At 42.0% G+C, this 19783-nt stretch overlaps 1 protein-coding gene across 2 annotated transcripts in view; it reads left to right on the top strand.

The window, feature by feature from the left end:
* IL19 (interleukin 19) overlaps positions 1 to 19783 on the top strand; it is a 48925-nt gene that overhangs the window by 17039 nt on the left and 12103 nt on the right. Inside the window, exon 1 of one of the 2 annotated variants that reach the window (XM_030934933.1) lies at positions 17571 to 17823. The exons of the other annotated variant lie outside the window; for it this stretch is intronic. The gene's annotated coding sequence lies outside the window, so the exon portion shown is untranslated. Of the gene's footprint in view, positions 1 to 17570; positions 17824 to 19783 lie in introns of those variants that run through there. 2 annotated transcript variants of the gene reach the window in all.

Raw genomic sequence — 19783 nt, 5'->3', positions numbered from 1 at the left:
TAAAATTCTATACCCAGTGAAATTATCTCTGAAAAATAAAGAGGAAATAAAGACTTTTCAGGCATATAAAAGTTGAAAAAGTGCATTGCAAGCAGACCTGCGCTACAAGAAATGTTAATGTCCTTTAGGCAGAAAGAAAATGATATCAGATGGAATTTTGAATATACACAAATAAATAAAGGGCACTGGATATGGTACTACATGGGTAAGTGTATAAGATTTTTTAAAAATCTTTAAAATATAATTATTTTTTAAAATAATGTATTTTGGAATTTATAAAATAGGTATAGGTAAATCTATGAAAATAATAGCATAAAAGCTGGGAGTGAAGAAATGGAAGTACACTATCATAAGGCTTTTATACCTTACATGAAATATATAGTATGATTTGAAGGCAGACTGTGATGAGTTAAAAGTATAAGGTATATATGAAACCCTAAAGCAGCCACTAACATAATAAAACAAAGTTATATATAATAAGTCAACAAAGGAGATAAAATGGAATAATGAAAATACTTAATGAAATCAAAAGAAGGCAGAAAAAGGGGGCAAATGTATTAAAAAAATAGATCGTACAAATAGAAAACAAATAGCCAGAGGATAGCCCCAACCCTCGCCATATCAATAATCACATTAAATACAAATGGCCTAAATACGACCATTAAAAAGCAGACATAATCAGATTGAATTTTTAAAAAAAAAACATGGGTACAAACTATATGAGAAACATACTTTAAAAACATAAATAGGTTAACAGTAAAAGAATGCAGAAAATGGAGAAAGATACACTATGCTAATGAAACTGTCCCTCAATGAGTTAGAGAAACCAATGACTAAATTCTTGGGTTTATAGGATAGCAGGCAAGAAAAGAAACAACTTGCTGAAAAGTTGAAACTGAAACTGTGCACCAAAGAGTAAGAAACCAGTAACAGAAATTCTTGAGTTGGCAGGATATCAGATAAGAAGCAACTTGCTAAAACGCTGAAACTCCCTCGGCTTGTGATATCAAGAAAAAAACTGACTGAATCAGTTGGAACTGAGATGGTCTACTGGAGTTTGCACAGAACGAGCTTGCTGACATCACAGCCTAAATTTCCACCCTATGTTTCATACTAACTCCTCCGAATTTGCACATATGACCTGTGAGTTAACGTGAAGGGATAACTGCGCATGCCTAAGGACTTTCCAGACCTCCCCTTTTCTTCCACCAATCACCTACTAATCTCAGAATCCACCCCCTGAACTTTTCCTTATAAAAATATTGCCTTGAAGCCAGCACAACGAGACAGATTTGAGCTTGACACTCTTTTCTTGTGAGTCAACTCACAATATAAAGCTTTTTTTTTCTCAAAAACTCAATGTCATAATATTGGCTTCTAGCACATCCAGCAGCGAGCCACTTTTGTGCAGTAACACTAATAATGGTCAAAAGAAAGCTGGCTATCATGTATGTCTACCTATTTATCTAGAGGTATAAATCTTACCTATATCTATATCACACATATTTCAGAGAGGCATATTACCAGGGATAGAGAAGGTCATTTCATAATGATAAACAGGTAAATTTATCAAGAGGACATAACAGTCTTAAGTGTTTATGCACCTAATAACAGAGCTTTAAAGTAGATAAAACTTCATAGAACTACAAGGAGATATAGAAAATTTTACAATTATGGTAGAAGATTTCTTTTTTTTTTTTTTAATTCGAGACAAAGTCTTTCTCTGTTGCCCAGACTGGAGTGCAGTGGTGCAATCTTGGCTCACTGCAAACTCTGCCTTCTGGGTTCAAGCAATTCTTCTGCCTCAGCCTCCTGAGTAGCTGGGATTACAGGTGTGTGCCACCACTACCAACTAATATTAGTATTTTTAGTAGAGATGGGGTTTCACCATGTTGGTCAGGTTGGTCTCAAACTCCTGACCTCAAGTGATCTGCTGCCTGCCTCAGGCTCCAAAAGTGCTGGGATTGCAGGCGTGAGCCACCACACTCGGCCAATTATGGTAGAAGATTTCAATACCCTTTTCTCAATAATCCTTAGAATAAGTAGGCAGAATTAGCAAGGATGTAGTAGACCTAAATAACACTGTCAACCAAGTTGACCTAATTAACATATATAGAACACTCTACCTAACAATATTAGAATGTTCATCTTTTTTGAGTGCAAACAGAATCTTTACCAAGATAGACCATATTCTGGACCATAAAACAAATCTCAGTAAATTTAAAAGGATTCAAGTCATACAAAGTAGGCTCTCTGAATATAATGGAATTAAATTAGAAATCAATAGCAGAATGATATTTGGAAAATTCCAAAATATTTGGAAACTAAATAACATACTTCTAAATAACCCTTGGATCAAAGAAGAAATCAAAAGATAAATTAGAAAGTATTTTGAAACAGCAGGCATGGTGGCTCAAGCCTGTAATCCCAGTACTTTTGGAGGCTGAGGCGGGTGGATCACCTGAGGTTGGGAGTTCAAGACAAGTCTGACCAACATGGAGAAACCCCATCTCTACTAAAAATACAAAATTAGCTGGGTGTGGTGGCACATGCCTGTAATCCCAGCTACTTGGGAGGCTGAGGCAGGAGAATTGCTTGAACCTAGGAGGCAGAGGTTGCGGTGAGCCAAGATCATGCCATTGCACTCCAGCCTGGTCAACAAGAGCAAAACTCCATCTCAAAAAAAAAAAAAAAAAAAAAAACAGAAAAAACAAAAAACAACGTAATTTGAACCAAATGATAATGAAAATATCATATGTAGAATTTGTGGAATGCTGCTAAAGCAATAGGAGAATATTTATAACACCAAATGCCTATATTAGAGAAAATTTCTCAATCTGATAAAGGGCATTTATGAAAAGTCTATAACTAGCATAATACTTAATGGAGAAAGACTGAAAACTTTCTCTTTCTTCCTAATATCACAAACAATACAAGGATGTTCACTCTCACCACTCCTATTTAACATTGTACTTGAGATTTTAACCACAGCAATAAGGCAAGGAAACAAAAAAGGCATCCAGATTGGAAAGAAAGAAGTAAAGCTATCTTTATTCAGTCTATACAGAAAATTCTATGGAATCTTAAAAAAATTCTGAAATTGTTAAGTGAGTCAAGAGAGGTTGCAGAATGCAAAACTAATATATAAAAAATGATTGTTTTAAAATATACAAAAATCAAGTTTGAGGCCGAGGACAGTGGCTCATGCCTATAATCCCAGCACTTTGGCAGGCCGAGGCAAGTGGATCACTTGAGGTCAGGAGTTCAAGACCAGCCTGGCCAACATGGTAAAACAACATGTCTACTAAAAATACAAAAATTAGCCAGGCATGGTGGCAGACACCTTTAGTCCCAGCTACTTGGGAAGCTAAGGCAAGAGGATCACTTGAACCCAGGAGGTGGAGGTTGCAGTGAGCCAAGATTGTACCACTGTACTCCAGCCTGGGCAACAGAGCAAGACTGCAACTGAAAAAAAAAAAAAAAGAATCAAGTCGTGTATACTAGCAATGGACAATCAGAAATTGAAATTAAAAACACTATTTACAATAGCATAAAAATTTGAAATACCTAATAAGTTTTACAAAAACTGTAAAAGGCCTGTATTGTGAAAACTATAAAACATTGCTGAGAGAAATTAAGGAAGATCTAAATAAATAGGGAGGTGCAACTTGTTCATGAGTCAGAAGACTCAAATAGTTAACATAGCAATTCTGTTGATCTATAGATTCAACAAATATGAGTCAAAATCCCAGTAGACTTTTTATTTTATTTTTTTTCTTTGAGACAGGGTCTCACTCTGTTCCCCAGTCCATAGTACAGTGGTGACTACAGCCTAGACATCCTGGGCTCAAGTGATCCTCCCAAATTAGTTTCCTGAGTAGCTGGGACTACAGGAGTACCCTACCAAACCTGGCTAATTTTTTTTTTTTTTTTTTTTTTGTAGATGGGGTTTTACCATGTTGCCCAGGCTGGTCTCAAACTCCTGGGTTCAAGTGTTCCTCCCATCTCAGCTTCCCAAAGTGCTGGGATTACAGGGATGAGCCATGGTGCCCAGCCTGGGCAACAGAGTGAGATCCTGCCTCAAAAAGAAGAAAAGAAAAAGTCTGCTGATATTTTGACTGTTATTTGTTGAATTTACAGATTAAAAAACAAATCCCAAAGTTTTCTGTGTGTGGGTAGAATTTGACAAGCTCATTCTAAAATATGTAGAAATTCAAAGGACTAAGAATAGTTAAAAACCATTTTTAAAAAGAATAACAAAGTTGGAGCCTAACACTTCCTGATTTCAAGATGTACTACAAAGGTGCAGTAATCAAGGCAAATAAAGACAGATAAATGGATCAATGAAACAGAATAGAGGCCAGAAACGGGCCCATACACATATGGACAACTGATTTTTAACAAAGGTGTGAAGGCAATCAATGGAGAAAGGACAGCTTTTTCTGCAAATGGGGCTATAACAATTGGATATTATATTAAAAAGAAAACTCGGATCTTTACCTTGCACCATATGCAAAAATTAGCTAAAATTGAATCATAGACTTAAATGTACAATCTAAAATTATAAAGCTTTTGGAAGAAAATATGGAAGAAAATCTTTGCGACTTTGGCTTAGGCAAAAAGTCCTTAAATATAACATCAACAGCAAAATCCATAAAAGAACCAATTGATAAATAAGACTTGGCCAAAATTTAAAACTTTTGCTCTTCAAAAGGCACTGTTAAGAGAATTAAAATACAAGCCACACACTATTCACAACAGCAAAGACTTGGAACCAACCCAAATGTCCATCAATGACAGACTGGATTAAGAAAATGTGGCACACATACACTATGGATTACTATGCAGCCATAAAAAAGGATGAGTTCATATCCTTAGTAGGGACATGGATGCAGCTGGAAACCATCATTCTCAGCAAACTATCGCAAGAACAGAAAACCAAACACCGCATGTTCTCACTCACAGGTGGGAATTGAACAATGAAATCACTTGGACACAGGAAGAGGAACATCACACATCGGGGCCTGTTGTGGGGTGTAGGGGGAGGGATAGCATTAGGAAATGTACCTAATGTAAATGACGAGTTAATGGGTGCAGCACACCAACATGACACATGTATGCATATGTAACAAATCTGCACGTTGTGCACACGTACCCTAGAACATAAAGTATAATAAAAAATAAAATAAAACAAAATACAAGCCACAGATTGGGAGAAAATATTTGCAAAGCGTATATCTGATAAAAGACTTGTATCCAGAAAATATATTCTCTAAATTGCATAATAAGAAAATAAACAACTCAGTCTTAAAAATGGGCAAGACATTTGATTGGACACCTCATCAGAAAAATTATACAGATGGTAAATAAACACATGAAAAGTTATTCAATGATCTGAGTCATTAGGGAAAAATGCAAATTAAAGCTACAAGATATATCGACATTGAAATGTATTAGAATGTCTAAAATTTAAGAATATTGATCACATTGAGTGTTGGTGAGGATAAGAGGAACAGGGGCTTTTACAACATTGTCAATGGGAAAGTAAAATGTTACAACCAGGTTGAAAAAGAGTTTGGCAGTTTCTTAAAAAAATCAGACAGCAGACACCAGGACTCCCACATGGTGTCAGTCATACCATGAAGGAGAAAGAACTTATGGATATCTCACTAGGGAAGCCACCAAGCTAGATATTGATGCAAAATTTCACCCCTAAAGGCATTGTTGAAGTGTTTCAAAGAGGTTAGTATGTCACCGTGAAGAGACAAGCATCACCGGAGAGTTTCTATGGTGCCAGCAGCTTAGTGCCTTTTAGCGACTGCCTTTCTTACAAGGGACTCAAACATAAGTGGCCATGAAAGTAGCACTAAGGAGGGGTCAGTGTGGAGGGGTACTCTGCACTCCTGACCATGACTTCTTTGACCCAGCACCCATAGTGAGGAACCCGGTCATTGCTGAATACTTTCATATCCTAATTGAGAATTAAAAAAATAATAACAATAAATCAGACAGGCTGGGTGCAGTGACTCACTCCTGTAATCCCAACACTTTGGAAGGCTGAGGTGGGTGGATCACCTGAGATCAGGAGTGCAAGACCAGCCTGACCAACATGGTGAAATCCCGTCTCTACTAAAAATACAAAAACATTAGCTGAACATGATGGCATATACCTGTAATCCCAGCGACTCGGGAGGCTGAGGCAAAAGAATCACTTGAACCTGGGAGGCAGAGATTGCAGTGAGCCGAGATCGTCCCATTGCATTCTAGCCTGGGCAATAAGAGAAAAACTTCATTTCAAAAAAAAAAAAAAAAAAAGAGAGAGAAAAGAAAAGAAAAGTCAGACAGACATCTGTTATATGATCCAGCAATTTCGCTCCAAGGTATCTACCCAAGAGAAAGGAAAGCCTATGTCTATTAAAAAAAACCTTCTCCAGAAATGTTTGTAGCAGCTTTATTTGCAATAGCTCTAAACTGGAAATAGCTCAAATGTCCATCAGAAGGAGAATGGGCAAACAAATTGTGGCATAGCCACATAATGGCTATTACTAAGCATTAGAAAGAAATGAACTGGTCATACATGCAACATCATGGACAAATCTCAAGATAATTATGTTTCGTTGAAACCAGACAAAAAAGACTACATACTGTATGATTCTATTCACATAATACACTAGAAAACCCAAATTAGTCTATACTTTCAGAAAGCAGATTAGTGCTTGCCTGAGCAGGGTTGGAGTGGGGATGTGGGTGAGAGGGCAGGAGACAAGGATTAAAATGGAGCAGGAGAAACTGCTGGGGCTACTGAGTATGTTCACAGTTCAATTGAGGTGGTGGTTTTATGGGTGTCTGGATATGCCAAAGCTTATCAAATTGTACAGTTTCATTACAATAAAGAGCCCATTTAGAAGTTTATAAAGAAAAGTGAAAATTGTCCCTCTGCTCCAGATCTTACTTAGGTTTAGAGTTTGGTATTTCTCTCCCTCCCTCCCTGCCTCCCTCCCTCCCTCCCTCCCTCCCTCCTTCTCTCTCTTCTTTCTTTTTCTTTCTTTCTTTCTTTCTTTCTTTCTTTCTTTCTTTCTTTCTTTCTTTCTTTCTTTCTTTCTTTCTTTCTTTCTTTCTTTCTTTCTTTCTTTCTTTCTTTCCTTCCTTCCTTCCTTCCTTCCTTCCTTCCTTCTCTCTCTCTCTCTTTCTTTCTTTCTCTCTCTCTCTCTCTTTCTCTCTTTCTTTCTTTCTTTCTTTCTTTCTCTTTCTTTTCTTTTCTTTTCTTTTCTTTTCTTTTTTTTGAGATGGAGTCTACTTCTGTTGCCTAGGCTGGAATGCAGTGGCATGATCTTGGCTCACTGCAACCTCTGCCTCCCAGGTTCAAGCGATTCTCCTGCCTCAGCCTCCCAGGTAGCTGGGATTACAGGTACCCGCCACTGCGTCCAGTTAATTTTTGTATTTTTAGTAGAGACGGGGTTTCACTATGTTGGCCAGGCTGGTCTCAAACTCCTGACCTCGTGATCGGCCTGCCTTGGCCTCCCAAAGTTCTGGGATTACAGGGGTGAGTCACCGCACCCAGACTTTTTTTTCTTTTAAGAGATGAGTCTTGCTGTGTTGCTTGGGCTGGCCTCAAGCTCCTGGGCTCAAACAATCCTCCTGTCTCAGAGTTTAGCATTTCTTAACATCATCTTAACCCACACTGTTCAATATAATAACCTACTAGCCACAAGTGGCCATCCAAATTTAAATTAATTACAATTAAAATGTAAAACTGGGCTGGGTGCAGTAGCTTACACCTGTAATCCCAGCACTTTGGGAGGCTGAGGCGGGCAGATCATGAGGTCAGGAGTTCAAGACCAGCCTGACCTATATGGTGAAATCCCATCTCTACTAAAAGTACAGAAATTAGCCGGTCATGGTGGTGTGTGCCTGTAGTCCCAGCTACTCGGCAGGCTGAGGCATGAGAATCGCTTGAACCTGGGAGGCGGAGATTGCAGTGAGCCAAGATGCGACATTAACTCTACCCTGGGTGACAGAGCAAGAATCCATCTCAAAAAAAAAAAAAGTAAAACTCAGTCCTTAGTTGCAATAGGCACATTCCAAGAACTCAATAGCCTTTTGTGGCTAGTGACCACCATATTGGAGAGTTCAGATTATAGAACATTTCTGCCATTAGAGAAAGTTCTTTTGGATAGCTTTTTCCTGGGCTATGTAGAGACTCAGCACTATTACAAGCAACTTAGATCTTTCACGGGTCACTTGTTGAGCACTTACTTTTGCCAGAAACTGCCAGGTCCTTTATATGAATTATCTCTAATTCTTGCAAGGAAAGACTAAGAGAAGCTTGAATAATTTTCCAAGGGTCACAGTTACTAACTGGTGTACCTAACCTGTAAACCTATGTCTATCTAACCCCAAAGCCTGAATTCTTAGGTGCGTGTCATATCTCCTGTGACGAGGCCACACCCCTTTCCTTCTATACTTGTGGAGGATTCTTTTCACATTCAACCACGGAGTCTTACATTTATCCCTCCTAAATTTTATCTTGTTGGATTAAGTTTATTGCTCCAGATTGTCAAAATATTTTAGGATCCTCATCCTGTCATTCCATATGCTCTCTTGCCTTCCAAGATTCATGTATTTAGTGACTTTGATAAATATGGCCCCTTTAAACTTCATCTGAGTGATCGATAAAAATCATTGCTAAGACAAGGGAAAGGATGAAGGTCTGTGGTCGGCTATTAGAAACCCTCCCACTTGAGGTTTATATCAGTTTACCAGTCTGTAACCTTCAAGATACCAGCATACCAACCCATTTCTGTTCTTATCTCCAGATTCTGGGGGATATGTTTTGTATTTGGAGCCTAAAGACCTACTAGCACCATCTAGAATCATATACTGGTTGTAACTGACTTCCAGATGTTAGACAAACAATGTTTGCTTCTAACCAAACATAAGGGCCAGAAGGATCAAGATATTGGCACCAGTGTTGATGCTTGTCATTTCCACTTAGCCCTCCTTCTTACTGCCCTCACCTCTAAAGTGGTTGTTTGATTATTTGTTGCTGAAAAACAAACCATCCCACAACAGTGGCTTCAAACAATAGCAATCATTTATTCACTGATGAATTTGAAATGTGGGCATGGCTGGGTGAGAACAGTGGGCATCTACTTTACTGTGGCATCGGCTGGGCTTAAAGAACAGCTGGGGACTGGCACAGTGAGGCTCCTCTAGCACAACTCTGAGAGTCTTGTCAGCTTTTCTCATGGCTTCATGCCGCTCCCTCCCCACCCTGCTTTCAAACTCTGCCCGTATTGACCAACATGTGTTTCCCACAATGTGCCATCATTGATCATCTCTAGGGCTCCATCCAGTGTGCTTGTCCTTTTCCATGTATTCTCAAAGATTCAGCCAAGGTGTCACCTCTACCTAGAAGCCTTCCCTGATATCCCCTGCCCCCACACAACTTGGTTTGCATTACTATCTCTCTACTGTGTTCCATAGCACACTTTATTTCCCCTTTTCAAAGCACTTATCCTGCTGTAATGGATTATCCTCTTTGTTTGCCTGTCTTTCCCACGAGATTAGCAGCTCTTCAGGGGACGAAATGGTTGTCATTTTGCATTCCCAGACCATAGCATAGTGTGTAAGATATAGTAGGTGCTCAATCTGTTGAATCAATGAGTGATGTGATGATGACAGGTTCTGGAAGTTAAAATGATGCTATCGAAATACCAGATTAGCAACAGGACCTGGCACCTGTAAAGAGCTGCAGTGAAGCAGGTTCTACTGGATGTAAGATTAAATGAGTTCAAGTCCATAAAGCATTTGGAGCAGTGTCTCACACACAGTAAGCACCATATAAGAATTTGTTGTTGCTATTATCATTGTTATGATGCCTGCGGCTTTCAGGTATACAGCTGTCTTTGCCAAAGGTTCTTTTTGCTCTCCCATTAGGGTTTTTCTTTAACAGGGACCTTGGATGACCTTGGCACTTCCTCCTCCTCTGGGAGTTCCCTGGGAGGAATCCTCTGGAAGAGAAAGTGTGTTCAAGACTGACAGAATCTGCATGTGTTTTTCTCTTGGCAAAGGCTCAGTCCCTGCTCTAGTGCCATCAGCTTTTCTCCTATTGGCTTCCACTGCAACAGGTGGATGCAGGGATCACCACCTGCCAGGTGGTTCTAAGCTTCCCCAGGCACAGCAGGGTTAAGGAAAGGGAGAAGTGAATTCAGGGACAGAGTGCTCTGGTGTGCCGCCACCCTGGGATCAACAGTTACTGTCCCCCAGGATGTCCTGTGTGGGAAGGCTGGAAGGAAAGCCGCCCACTGAAATGAAAGCCCCTTACACTTTGGGAGAGGGTTTGGTCTGCACCTTAATTTGGAGGAGGTGTTCAGGTTCTTCAAGTTCCCACAGGCCTTGTTCTTGCCCTGCCTTTCTAGGGTGGCCGGAAGCTGAAAAGTCCCAGAGTTCTCTCATCATGTCCTTGCACCACCCTGCCTGGAATTTGGAGGAACTTGAGCACGGCAGTTTTAGCCCGATCTGTGATTAATATTTGGTGCTGGGAAAACTGGGGGTTCTGGGCTAAGCCTGAAATTATTCTGGGCAAGGGGGAAAGGGGAATTTCCAAGATGCCCTCGAGAGAATGAGCAGGTCTGGGTCCTGGGTAAGAGGCTTCCATAAAGGGGGAAATGGAGAAGGACGATGGGGGAAACACCCCTGCATAGAAGGGCTGAGAAGCAAGACAAGTGGGAATGGCAGCTGCAGGGCCCATGAAGAGCCATAGCTATGGGCGAAGTTGGTGCAAGAATCCCAGAGGAGAATGTTGGAGGCTGGTGGGTGATATAGGGGAAAGAATGGGGTTGAAATGTTCTACTTGTGCTCCTCCGCCATGTCTCAGGTTAAACCTCACTCCCTTAGAGAGACCTTTCCTGATCCTCATAACCCTCATTCTATTTTGGAGTCAGTCTCCGTGGGTCCGGATCTCAGCTCCTCACTTACAGGCTCGACAACCTTGTCCAAGTGTTAAAACTCTTTTAATTTCAGTTTTATCAATCTGTGTGACATGGCTAAAGATAGTACCTTCTCACAAGGTTGTAAGGATTAAATAAATTAATATATTGAAAATACTTAGCACAGAGCCCAGGTCTTTTTTTTTTTTTTTTTTTTTTTTTTGAGACAGGGTCTCGCTCTATCGCCCAGGCTGGAGTGCAGTGGCCAAATCTCAGCTCACTGCAAGCTCCGCCTCCCGGGTTCCCACCATTCTCCTGCCTCAGCCTCCTGAGTAGCTGGGACTACAGGTGCCTGCCACCTCGCCCGGCTAGATTTTTTTTTTTTAGTGGAGACGGGGTTTCACCGTGTTAGCCAGGATGGTCTCGATCTCCTGACCTCGTGATCCGCCCGTCTGGGCCTCCCAAAGTGCTGGGATTACAGGCTTGAGCCACCGCGCCCTGCCTAGAGCCCAGGTCTTGACTGGTGAGAGCGATCGTGACAACTGTTTAGTGGCCAGTCTCTCCTGCTACTGTGAGATCTGTGGGGCCGGGACTGTGCTGTCCACTTTGGTGTCCCCCAAACCTAGTGCAGGGCCTGGCTTGTAGGGGTCCAGTTGAATGAATGTGTAAGTGACCAGGGTGGGCTCAGGTGGTTGCAGTCCTTGTGGGGGTTAGGCTCTAGGGTTATATTTCACTGCATGGATCCTTTCTTTTTCTTTCTTTTTTTTTTTTTTTGAAATGAAGTCTCACTGTGTCACCTGGGCTGGAGTATAGTGGTGCAATCTTGGCTCACTGCAACCTCCGCCTCCCAGGTTCCAGTGATTTTCCTGTCTCAGCTACCTGAGTAGCTGGCACAACAGTCACATGCCACCACACCTGGCTAATTTTTGTATTTTTGGTAGAGACAGGGTTTCTCCATGTTGGCCAGGCTGGTCTCAAACCCCTGACCTCAAGTAATCCACTAGCCTTGGCCTCCCAAAGTACCGGGAGGCATGTGCCACCGCATCTGGCCTAAATATTTTCTTTTTCTAGGTGATCCAAGTTAGAAAAGACACCAAGGTGGCTGGGCGTGGTGGCTCACGGATTGAGACCATCCTGGCCAACATGGTGAAACCCCGTCTCTACTAAAAATACAAAAAAAATTTAGCTGGGCATGGTGGCATGCGCCTGTAGTCCCAGCTACTCAGGAGGCTGAGGCAGGAGAATTGCTTGAACCTGGGAGGCAGAGGTTGCAGTGAGCTGAGATCGCGCCACTGCACTCCAGCCTGGATGACAGAGCAAGAAGAAAAATAAAGACACCAAGATTATTCCTGGGTAGAATAAGTGTGGATGACCATTTTTCTTTCCTTCTAGTTTTTATTCCATTATCTATTTTATTTTTGTATTCTCTATAATTTTTCCATACCAAAGCAAGGATTACTTTTCTAATGGCTGAGAAAAAAAATGTTATTAAACAAACATAACACTCTCCATTGTCAGGAGGGGAGGAGCCATCACCGAAAGATAAGAATGGGTAAGAAATGCAGGGAATAAATAGTATGTGGTGGGAAGGCTTCTCAGCCTTCCAAGGCCTGTTGGAGGTTTCACAAGCTGTTCCTGCCGAGGGAATTCTCAATGCTCAAAGCCATGGGGGTGGAAGCCCTGTTTCCCTCCGTCTTAAGAAGGATGTGACTGGGGCAAGTTTCAGTTTTAACAGGATCACCATGTCTTCAGAGGGAAAGAATGTTCTCAACCATGAATCTTTTGCCAAGAAATGGTACTGAGTGTATCATATGAGGGGCAAAACTGCTGCTCCTGCTGCTCACCCCAGCACTGTTACTTGATATCAGTGGATTATTTCTCTCTAGAGGTCTGGGGCCCCCGGATGGAGGGCAACCCTAGCTGCTGCGCCAGGGGGAAGGCAGAGAGGAGGCCCGGACCGAGTTAAGATGCCCAGCTAGGCTGAGTTCTAGCTCTAGCTGGCTGCATGATCCTTCAGTCACTGAGCCTTAGCCTTCCCATCTGAAGAAAGGAGGACATCTTCCCTAGATATGGAACATCTTCCCTGTTGACATGGAATTCTGAGTGTGAAGTAATACTATATATGAAAATGCCCTGGAGAACATAAAGTGATGGACAGGTGCTATTTGTGAATGAGAAAAGTATTTGGTGGAATAGAGGAAAACATGGACTCTTTTCAGTGAGTTAAGTTTATGTTTCTTGCATCTGCCGAGTCAAAAACATGTATGGCATTTCCTCCTTCTTCTAGGAGCTTCCTGTATGTTATACTGTCTGGTCCTCATTTGCCACATGTTATATATGAGAAAACTGGGGCTAATGAAAGATACACTGACCTGGTTTTCCCAAGATCACAGAGCTAGTAAGAGTAGGGGAGGAATTATCACCCCCGTTTCTCCGGATGAGGAAACTGAGGCACAGAGAGATTAATTGATTTGTCTGAAGTTATAGAGCCAGCAATTGTCAAAGTTAGACCTGAGTCCTCAAGTCTTTTTTTTTTTTTTTTTTTTTTTGAGATGGAGTTTTGTTCTTGTTGCCCAGGCTGGAGTGCAGTGGCACGATCTCGGCCCACTGCAATCTCTGCCTCCTGGGTTCAAGTGATTATCCTGCCTCAGCTTCCTGGGATTACAGGTGCCTGTCACCACACCCCGCTAGTTTTCTGTATTTTTAGTAAAGACAAGGTTTCACCATGTTGGCCAGGCCGTTCTCAAACTCCTGACCTCAGGTGTTCTGTTCACCTCGGCCTCCCGAAGTGCTGGGATTATAGGCATGAGCCACTGTGCCAGGCCCCCTGAATCCAAGTCTTTTAATGTTACTAATTTAGGATTCATGGACTCCTGAGGGGTTCTCAGAAAGACATCAGAAGGAAGGTTTGCATATATGTACATTTTTGGGGGGAGAGGGATTCCAAATATTGAATCAACTTCTCAAATAAATGAATCCAAAATCTTGGACCTGTAGTTGGTCCCTAAGTAACTCTTTCTGTATTTTAACATTGATATACTACAAGAAAAGCTTTAGTGATGGCAAGTTACTTGGGCACTTAAAATGTACTTAATTGTTACTGCGCTTCAAGGTTGTTAGTAAAAATGATTGATTTGCCTTTGATGCAGCTGGCCAACTTGAATTTTTCTTTCTCCCGGCTTAATAACTCTTCAGTATCTGTAAGATGTCAAGATCAACACTTTTTCTTCTGATGCCACATTTTGTTTAATCTTCAACCTAGGTGCATACCCTGGAAGAAAAAAGACTATAATTCAACTCTTTAACAGCCAGGATTGCCTGTCTCCACCCCCTTCTGAATCTAGTTATGTTGGATACTGGGAGAGAAGCAGGTAGACTCTTTGGGCCTGACCTTTCTGATTTTTCTCTGGAAGAGCTTCACCGAAGGGGCACAGAAGAATAATGTTTCTACAGCATGGATTCAGGGGCTCCTTCCCACCAGGAACCCAGCTTAACAGGCATGCTGTTCACATGGAACTTGCCAAAACCCTGTGCATGTGGGTGTGGGGAAACACCAAAGAACTGCACGACTGTCCCTGCCTTTGGAAGGTCTCATTCCCTGTCATTCCTTCATTCAGTCAACAAACTTGGAGCACCCAGTATGTGCTACATTTTGAGGATAAAGTGATGAATAACACAGACAAGACCCCTGCCCTTGTGGAGTCTATATTCAAACCAGAGCTTGACCTTCAAACTGAGAGACCAACTTAACAAAGGGGCCTCTCATCTGGCCACTAACTGTTATGCACCCTCCGCTTGGGAGACACAGTCTCAGCCTTCCTCCACCTTCAAGTCTGATAGGAGAGAGATTTCAGAGTGGCCCAAACAATCTAAAGTGGAAGTGAACAGAGCTCAAAATAAGTCCTCAAGCGCTGAGGGGAGACCAAGGAGAAGATAACGCAGTGAGGGCAGTGAGAGAGGGATTCCTGGAGTAATTGCACCTTGCTTTGAATTTTAGCCCTAAACTGCAAATCCTAGCTAACTTCTAAGTAGACGCTGATAGCTGGCTTCTATTTGACCTGCCATATTGAATGACTTTGGCCCCGGGACATGGTGGAGATTTAGACAGCCCAGGGCAGAAAATCCTCTAGGAAACGCAGTCTGAACTACACCACTAGCTTTCTGAATGGACAGGATCTGAGGAGCTGGGAAGGTAGTAGGGGAGAGGGCAGCTGGGTGGGGTTTCTTCCAGGAAACAATGTGGATGCAAGATGCAGTCCTTGTCCCTGGCCTGCCCTTACCGCTTTAGTATTTCAGATGAGTCAGCTCTCACTCTGCCACCTGCTTTCTGTAACTCTGCAGCAGGCCAGCAGCCTCCAGTCCACCCTCTCCTCCTCCCAGGGCTCTGGGGTGAAGCCCTCCCCAGGAACTCCCTGGCTCCCAGTACCGATGGGAGAAACTCTTTTCAACTGACATGATTTATTTTAACAATAAGGGACAAGAACCACAACCGATTTCCACAGAATTAGAGTTCCTCCTGACACGCCTGGGACTTGCCACCTGGGAAGGACACTGTCAAGCCATCCTGTATGCCATTTGCCGTTCGGCTGTTCCTTCGCTTGGAGGGAAGAGATGCCTGTTTCTATAGGGAGGAAGTTTGAAGTGAGAAGAGGGGACAAAGATTCTGTGAATGGAAAGAGCACTGGACTGAGAGTTCAGGGATGTGGCCTCCGGTCCCAACTCCACCACTACTCAGTTGTCTGAAGAAAGAAACAAAAATCTGTGATACCTCCCTGGGCCAATGTGGGTGGCATGTTGCCTAGAAAGAAGTGCCGTTGTGATACGTTTATGTTGGTGGGATGGGGGAAAGTAATAACTGGTTTGTACGGAGTGTTAAGAAAGAATTAAATCTTAACCTTCCATTGGGGTAAGCTGATGGAAACAACCACAGCAAAGGACAGACTGAATTTTTTTATTCTCTTTATAGAAAATAACAGTAAAAAAAGTATTGACATAGAAGAAGAAAACAAAAAGTTGTCAGGAGTTAATGAATAGAAATGTTGTTTTCTTTCTGGATTTTATGGTGTTTGTGGTATTTATTAGCTTTTACAAATTTGTAATTTGTTGCAATTTCTCTTTCTAAATAAATATTCACTTTTGTCTCTAATTTTATCCTTCTATTTTTGAAGTCAGTTTTCAATTTCAAAATGCTTCTCTCTGGGCCTCAGCTGTTTCCTCATCTGTAAATGAGAAGGCTGGACCAGATGCTCTTTCATGTCTGGTGCAATGAAGCGCTGGAGTGGGCTGCCTATGACTGCACCCAGCTCTACCACACCCCACCTGGGTATCTTTGGGTGAGGTACTTAGTAGCTCCAACTCTCATATTCCTCATCCAAAATGATGGACACAGAAATAGTGTTGACCTCATGGAATAGGTGTGAATATGAAAAGAGACCATGCATATAGATGCTTCACACAGACCCTGGGGCAGCAAAAGTGCTCAGTACTTGTTAGCTATTAGTGTGAGTCTACTCTTTCAGTCTATGAATTTTGTTGGAGGAACTCCTGCTTACCAGGCCTCTGGTTTAATAAAACACGACTGGAGTGACTCCATCCTGAAGTGAGTAGGCTAGGCACTCACAAGGCACCTAGAGGGTTAATGCTTTATGGTCTGAAAATAGCCACATTCTAAGCTGACCACCACTTATAATTACAGAAGACTGATGGCCATACAGGACATCTCCCACCAAGTCTGCAGAATGTCCAGATGTCCCAAGTACAGTCCACTTTACTCAGAGATAACATCAACGAGCAGACTTAGGTTGAAGAGCACCAACAGCCTGTACCTTTAGTGAGCACATCTGCACATTCCAAGTTTAATCATAGCTCCTTATAGTTTCTTATAAGCAGAGATGTTCCTAAAGGACAGGGGTTCCTCCTCCTGCTTTCTGGGCATGCCCTACTCTCTAATGGAGTAGTTTCCAATAAATTTGCTTCTTTCTCTGTGCTCCAATTCTTTCCTGTGTGAGATCTAAGAACCTACTCTTGGGGTCTAGATTGGGATCCTCTTTTCTGGCAACATCTTGAGTATGTGACCATGAGAAATGTTAGAAATTGGAGTGAAAGGTACATAAACATGTGGACCCAATACCATTCTCTGGTTCTCCCAGAGACACAAGGCTACAGGAGAGTAGGACTCTGCCTTCTCCCAAAGCTGATACCTCCCTGGGCCAATGTGAGTGACACGTTGCCTAGAAAGAGGTGCCGTTGTGATACGTTTATGTTGGTGGGATGGGGGAAAGAAATAACAGGTTTGTACGGAGTGTTATGAAAGAATTAAATCTTAACCTTCCATTGGGGTAAGCTGATGGAAACAACCACAGCAAAGGACAGACTGAATATCTTTTTATTCTCTCTGTAGAAAATAACAATAAAAAAAGTATTCACATAGAAGACGGAAACAAAAAGTTGTCAGGAGTTAATGAATAAAAATGTTTTTTTCTGGATTTTATGGTGTTTGTGGTATTTGTTAACTTTTATGAATTTGTAATTTGTTGTAATTTCTCTTTCTAAATAAACATTTACTTTTGTCTCTAATTTTGTACTTCTATTTTTGAGTTCAATTTTTTTCCCCAGATGGGATCTCACTCTGTTGCTCAGGCTGGAGTGCAATGGTGCAATTATAGTAGACTGCAGTCTTCAACTCCTGACCTCAAGCAATTGTCCTGCTTCGACTTCCTGACTACAGGTGTGCACGAGGACTACAGGCAGGCATGTGCCAACACACACAGCATTTTTTTTTTTTTTTTTTTTTTTTAAGAGATGTGGTCTCACTTTGTTGCCCATACTGGTCTCAAACTCTTGGTCTCAAGGGATCCTCCCACCTCGGCTTCCCAAAGTGCAGAGGTTACAGGTGTGAGCCACTGTGCCCAGCCTGAATTCAATTTCTTAAAAGGACCCTCCCCACTCAATTGTATGAGCTGTAGCAGTTGCCAGATTTAGCAAATACAAATACAAGACCCCCAGTTAACTTGGAATTTCAGGTAGATAAACACTGAGATGTTTTCGTCTGAAATTCAAAGTTAAATGTGCATCTTGTATACAGTGGGAATATAAAAAAGGAAAGTAGTGGTCAACTCAACCAGGGTTGAAGTGGTGAGGAGGAGGGGAGTGGGGAGAGGAAAGGAAGAGGGGAGAAGTTTCACAAACGAAGTCACACCGGAGCTAGGTCTTGACGTTAGGTTGGTGTTTGCAAGGTAGAAGAGCCAGGGAGGGCTTTCTAGGTGAGATGAGCCCGTAAGGTGTGAGAGACCTGCAAGAGAGATGAGGTGGAAAATGTAGGCAAGGTCCAGGCTGCGATGGGTCTGGATGTTGTGGGGAGCAGATTTTCTGCTACTGAGAGGCCCCAGGGCGTTACGCTGGGAGTTTTAGACTGGAGAGTTCCAAGGCTGGGTTTGCATTTTAGAAAGTCCACCTGCCTAGGGAAGAGTGGATTGTTCAGGAGAGGAATGGGGAGGCATCAGTTGGGCTCTTTCCATGACCTATCCCTCCATCCTATTTCCACTGGGGCTCTTTCACAACATTTGAGCTACAGAGCCCATTGACATAGATATGTCACCCGGGGCCTGAGGCTTTGAACAGGCTTTGACTGAGAGCCCTGTGGGCAAAAAAGGAGGAGAAGGAAGTCCAGGCTGAAGTGGCATAGGTGCCCAATGTGGATTTGTACTTCCCTCCCCAGGAGCACAGGTGTGGCCAGTTTGGATTTCCTTAGGTCATCAGCTTTCTGGGTAATGACAAGTCAGAACAGCATGGCTTGGGAGAGTTACGTCACCTCCCCTGCTGAACGGGCTTGAGGTCCCTCACAAGTCTAGGTTCCTTTCCACTCCACCTAATCCCAGAGTGAAAGGGCAGCATGGGGTTAGAAAGCGCGCTGAGCCAGAGGTGAGGAGAGAGAAATTTGAGAGCAGTCGTGCCACTTCCTTGCTGTGCCATGGAGGACTGGTTCACTTCTCTATTTCTTCATCCCTGTAATGCGAACATTGAACTGAGTTCTCTGTTATATTTTCTGACTCTCATTTCCAAATATCACAACAAAGGAGAGCCAACCCCACTGAAAATGAAGAATAAAAGAGAGACAAAAGATAAAAAAACAAAAACAAAACAAAGGAGAAACTTTTTTAGGTTTAAATTTCCCAGTTCTTTTTCTCATCTTTTTGTTTTGTTTTGTTTTCAAAGCTCTACTCAAGTTCACACATATCATTATGATCTAGATATATTTACCAAGACATCTAAACATTTATATATTGTTTTAAAATTCCTATTAGTTTCCCAAATAAAATACCCATCCATCATTATCAGTAATATATATAATATATACATATATACATATATAATATATACATATGTTATATATACACAGATTATACATGCATATATATTATGTATACATATATTATATATATACATATATAGTGTGTGTATATATATATTTTTTGAGACGGAGTCTTGCTCTGTCACCCAGGCTGAAGTGCAGTGGTGCGATCTTGGCTCACTACAAGCTCTGCTTCCTGGGTTCACACCATTCTCTCACCTCAGCCTCCCGAGTTGCTGGGATTACAGGCTCCTGCCACCACGCCCAGCTAATTTTTTGTATTTTTAGTAGAGACAGGGTTTTACCATGTTGGCTAGGATGGTCTTGATCTCCTGATCTCGTGATCTGCCCCCCTCGGCCTCCCAAAGTGCTGGGATTACAGGCGTGAATCACCGTGCCCAGCCTATATTTCTTTCTATTACAAATTTGTTCTCAGTCATACTTCTTAGTGTTTTATAGTCCTCATAATGACAGGTTCTTTCTCAAATCTAACCAAAATTAC

This window comes from Rhinopithecus roxellana, chromosome 8 (assembly GCF_007565055.1).
Source record: "Rhinopithecus roxellana isolate Shanxi Qingling chromosome 8, ASM756505v1, whole genome shotgun sequence".
NCBI classification, from domain to species: domain Eukaryota; kingdom Metazoa; phylum Chordata; class Mammalia; order Primates; family Cercopithecidae; genus Rhinopithecus; species Rhinopithecus roxellana.
The sequence above is the reverse complement of the archived record's forward strand: the minus strand, read 5'-3'. Positions and strand labels throughout refer to the sequence as shown.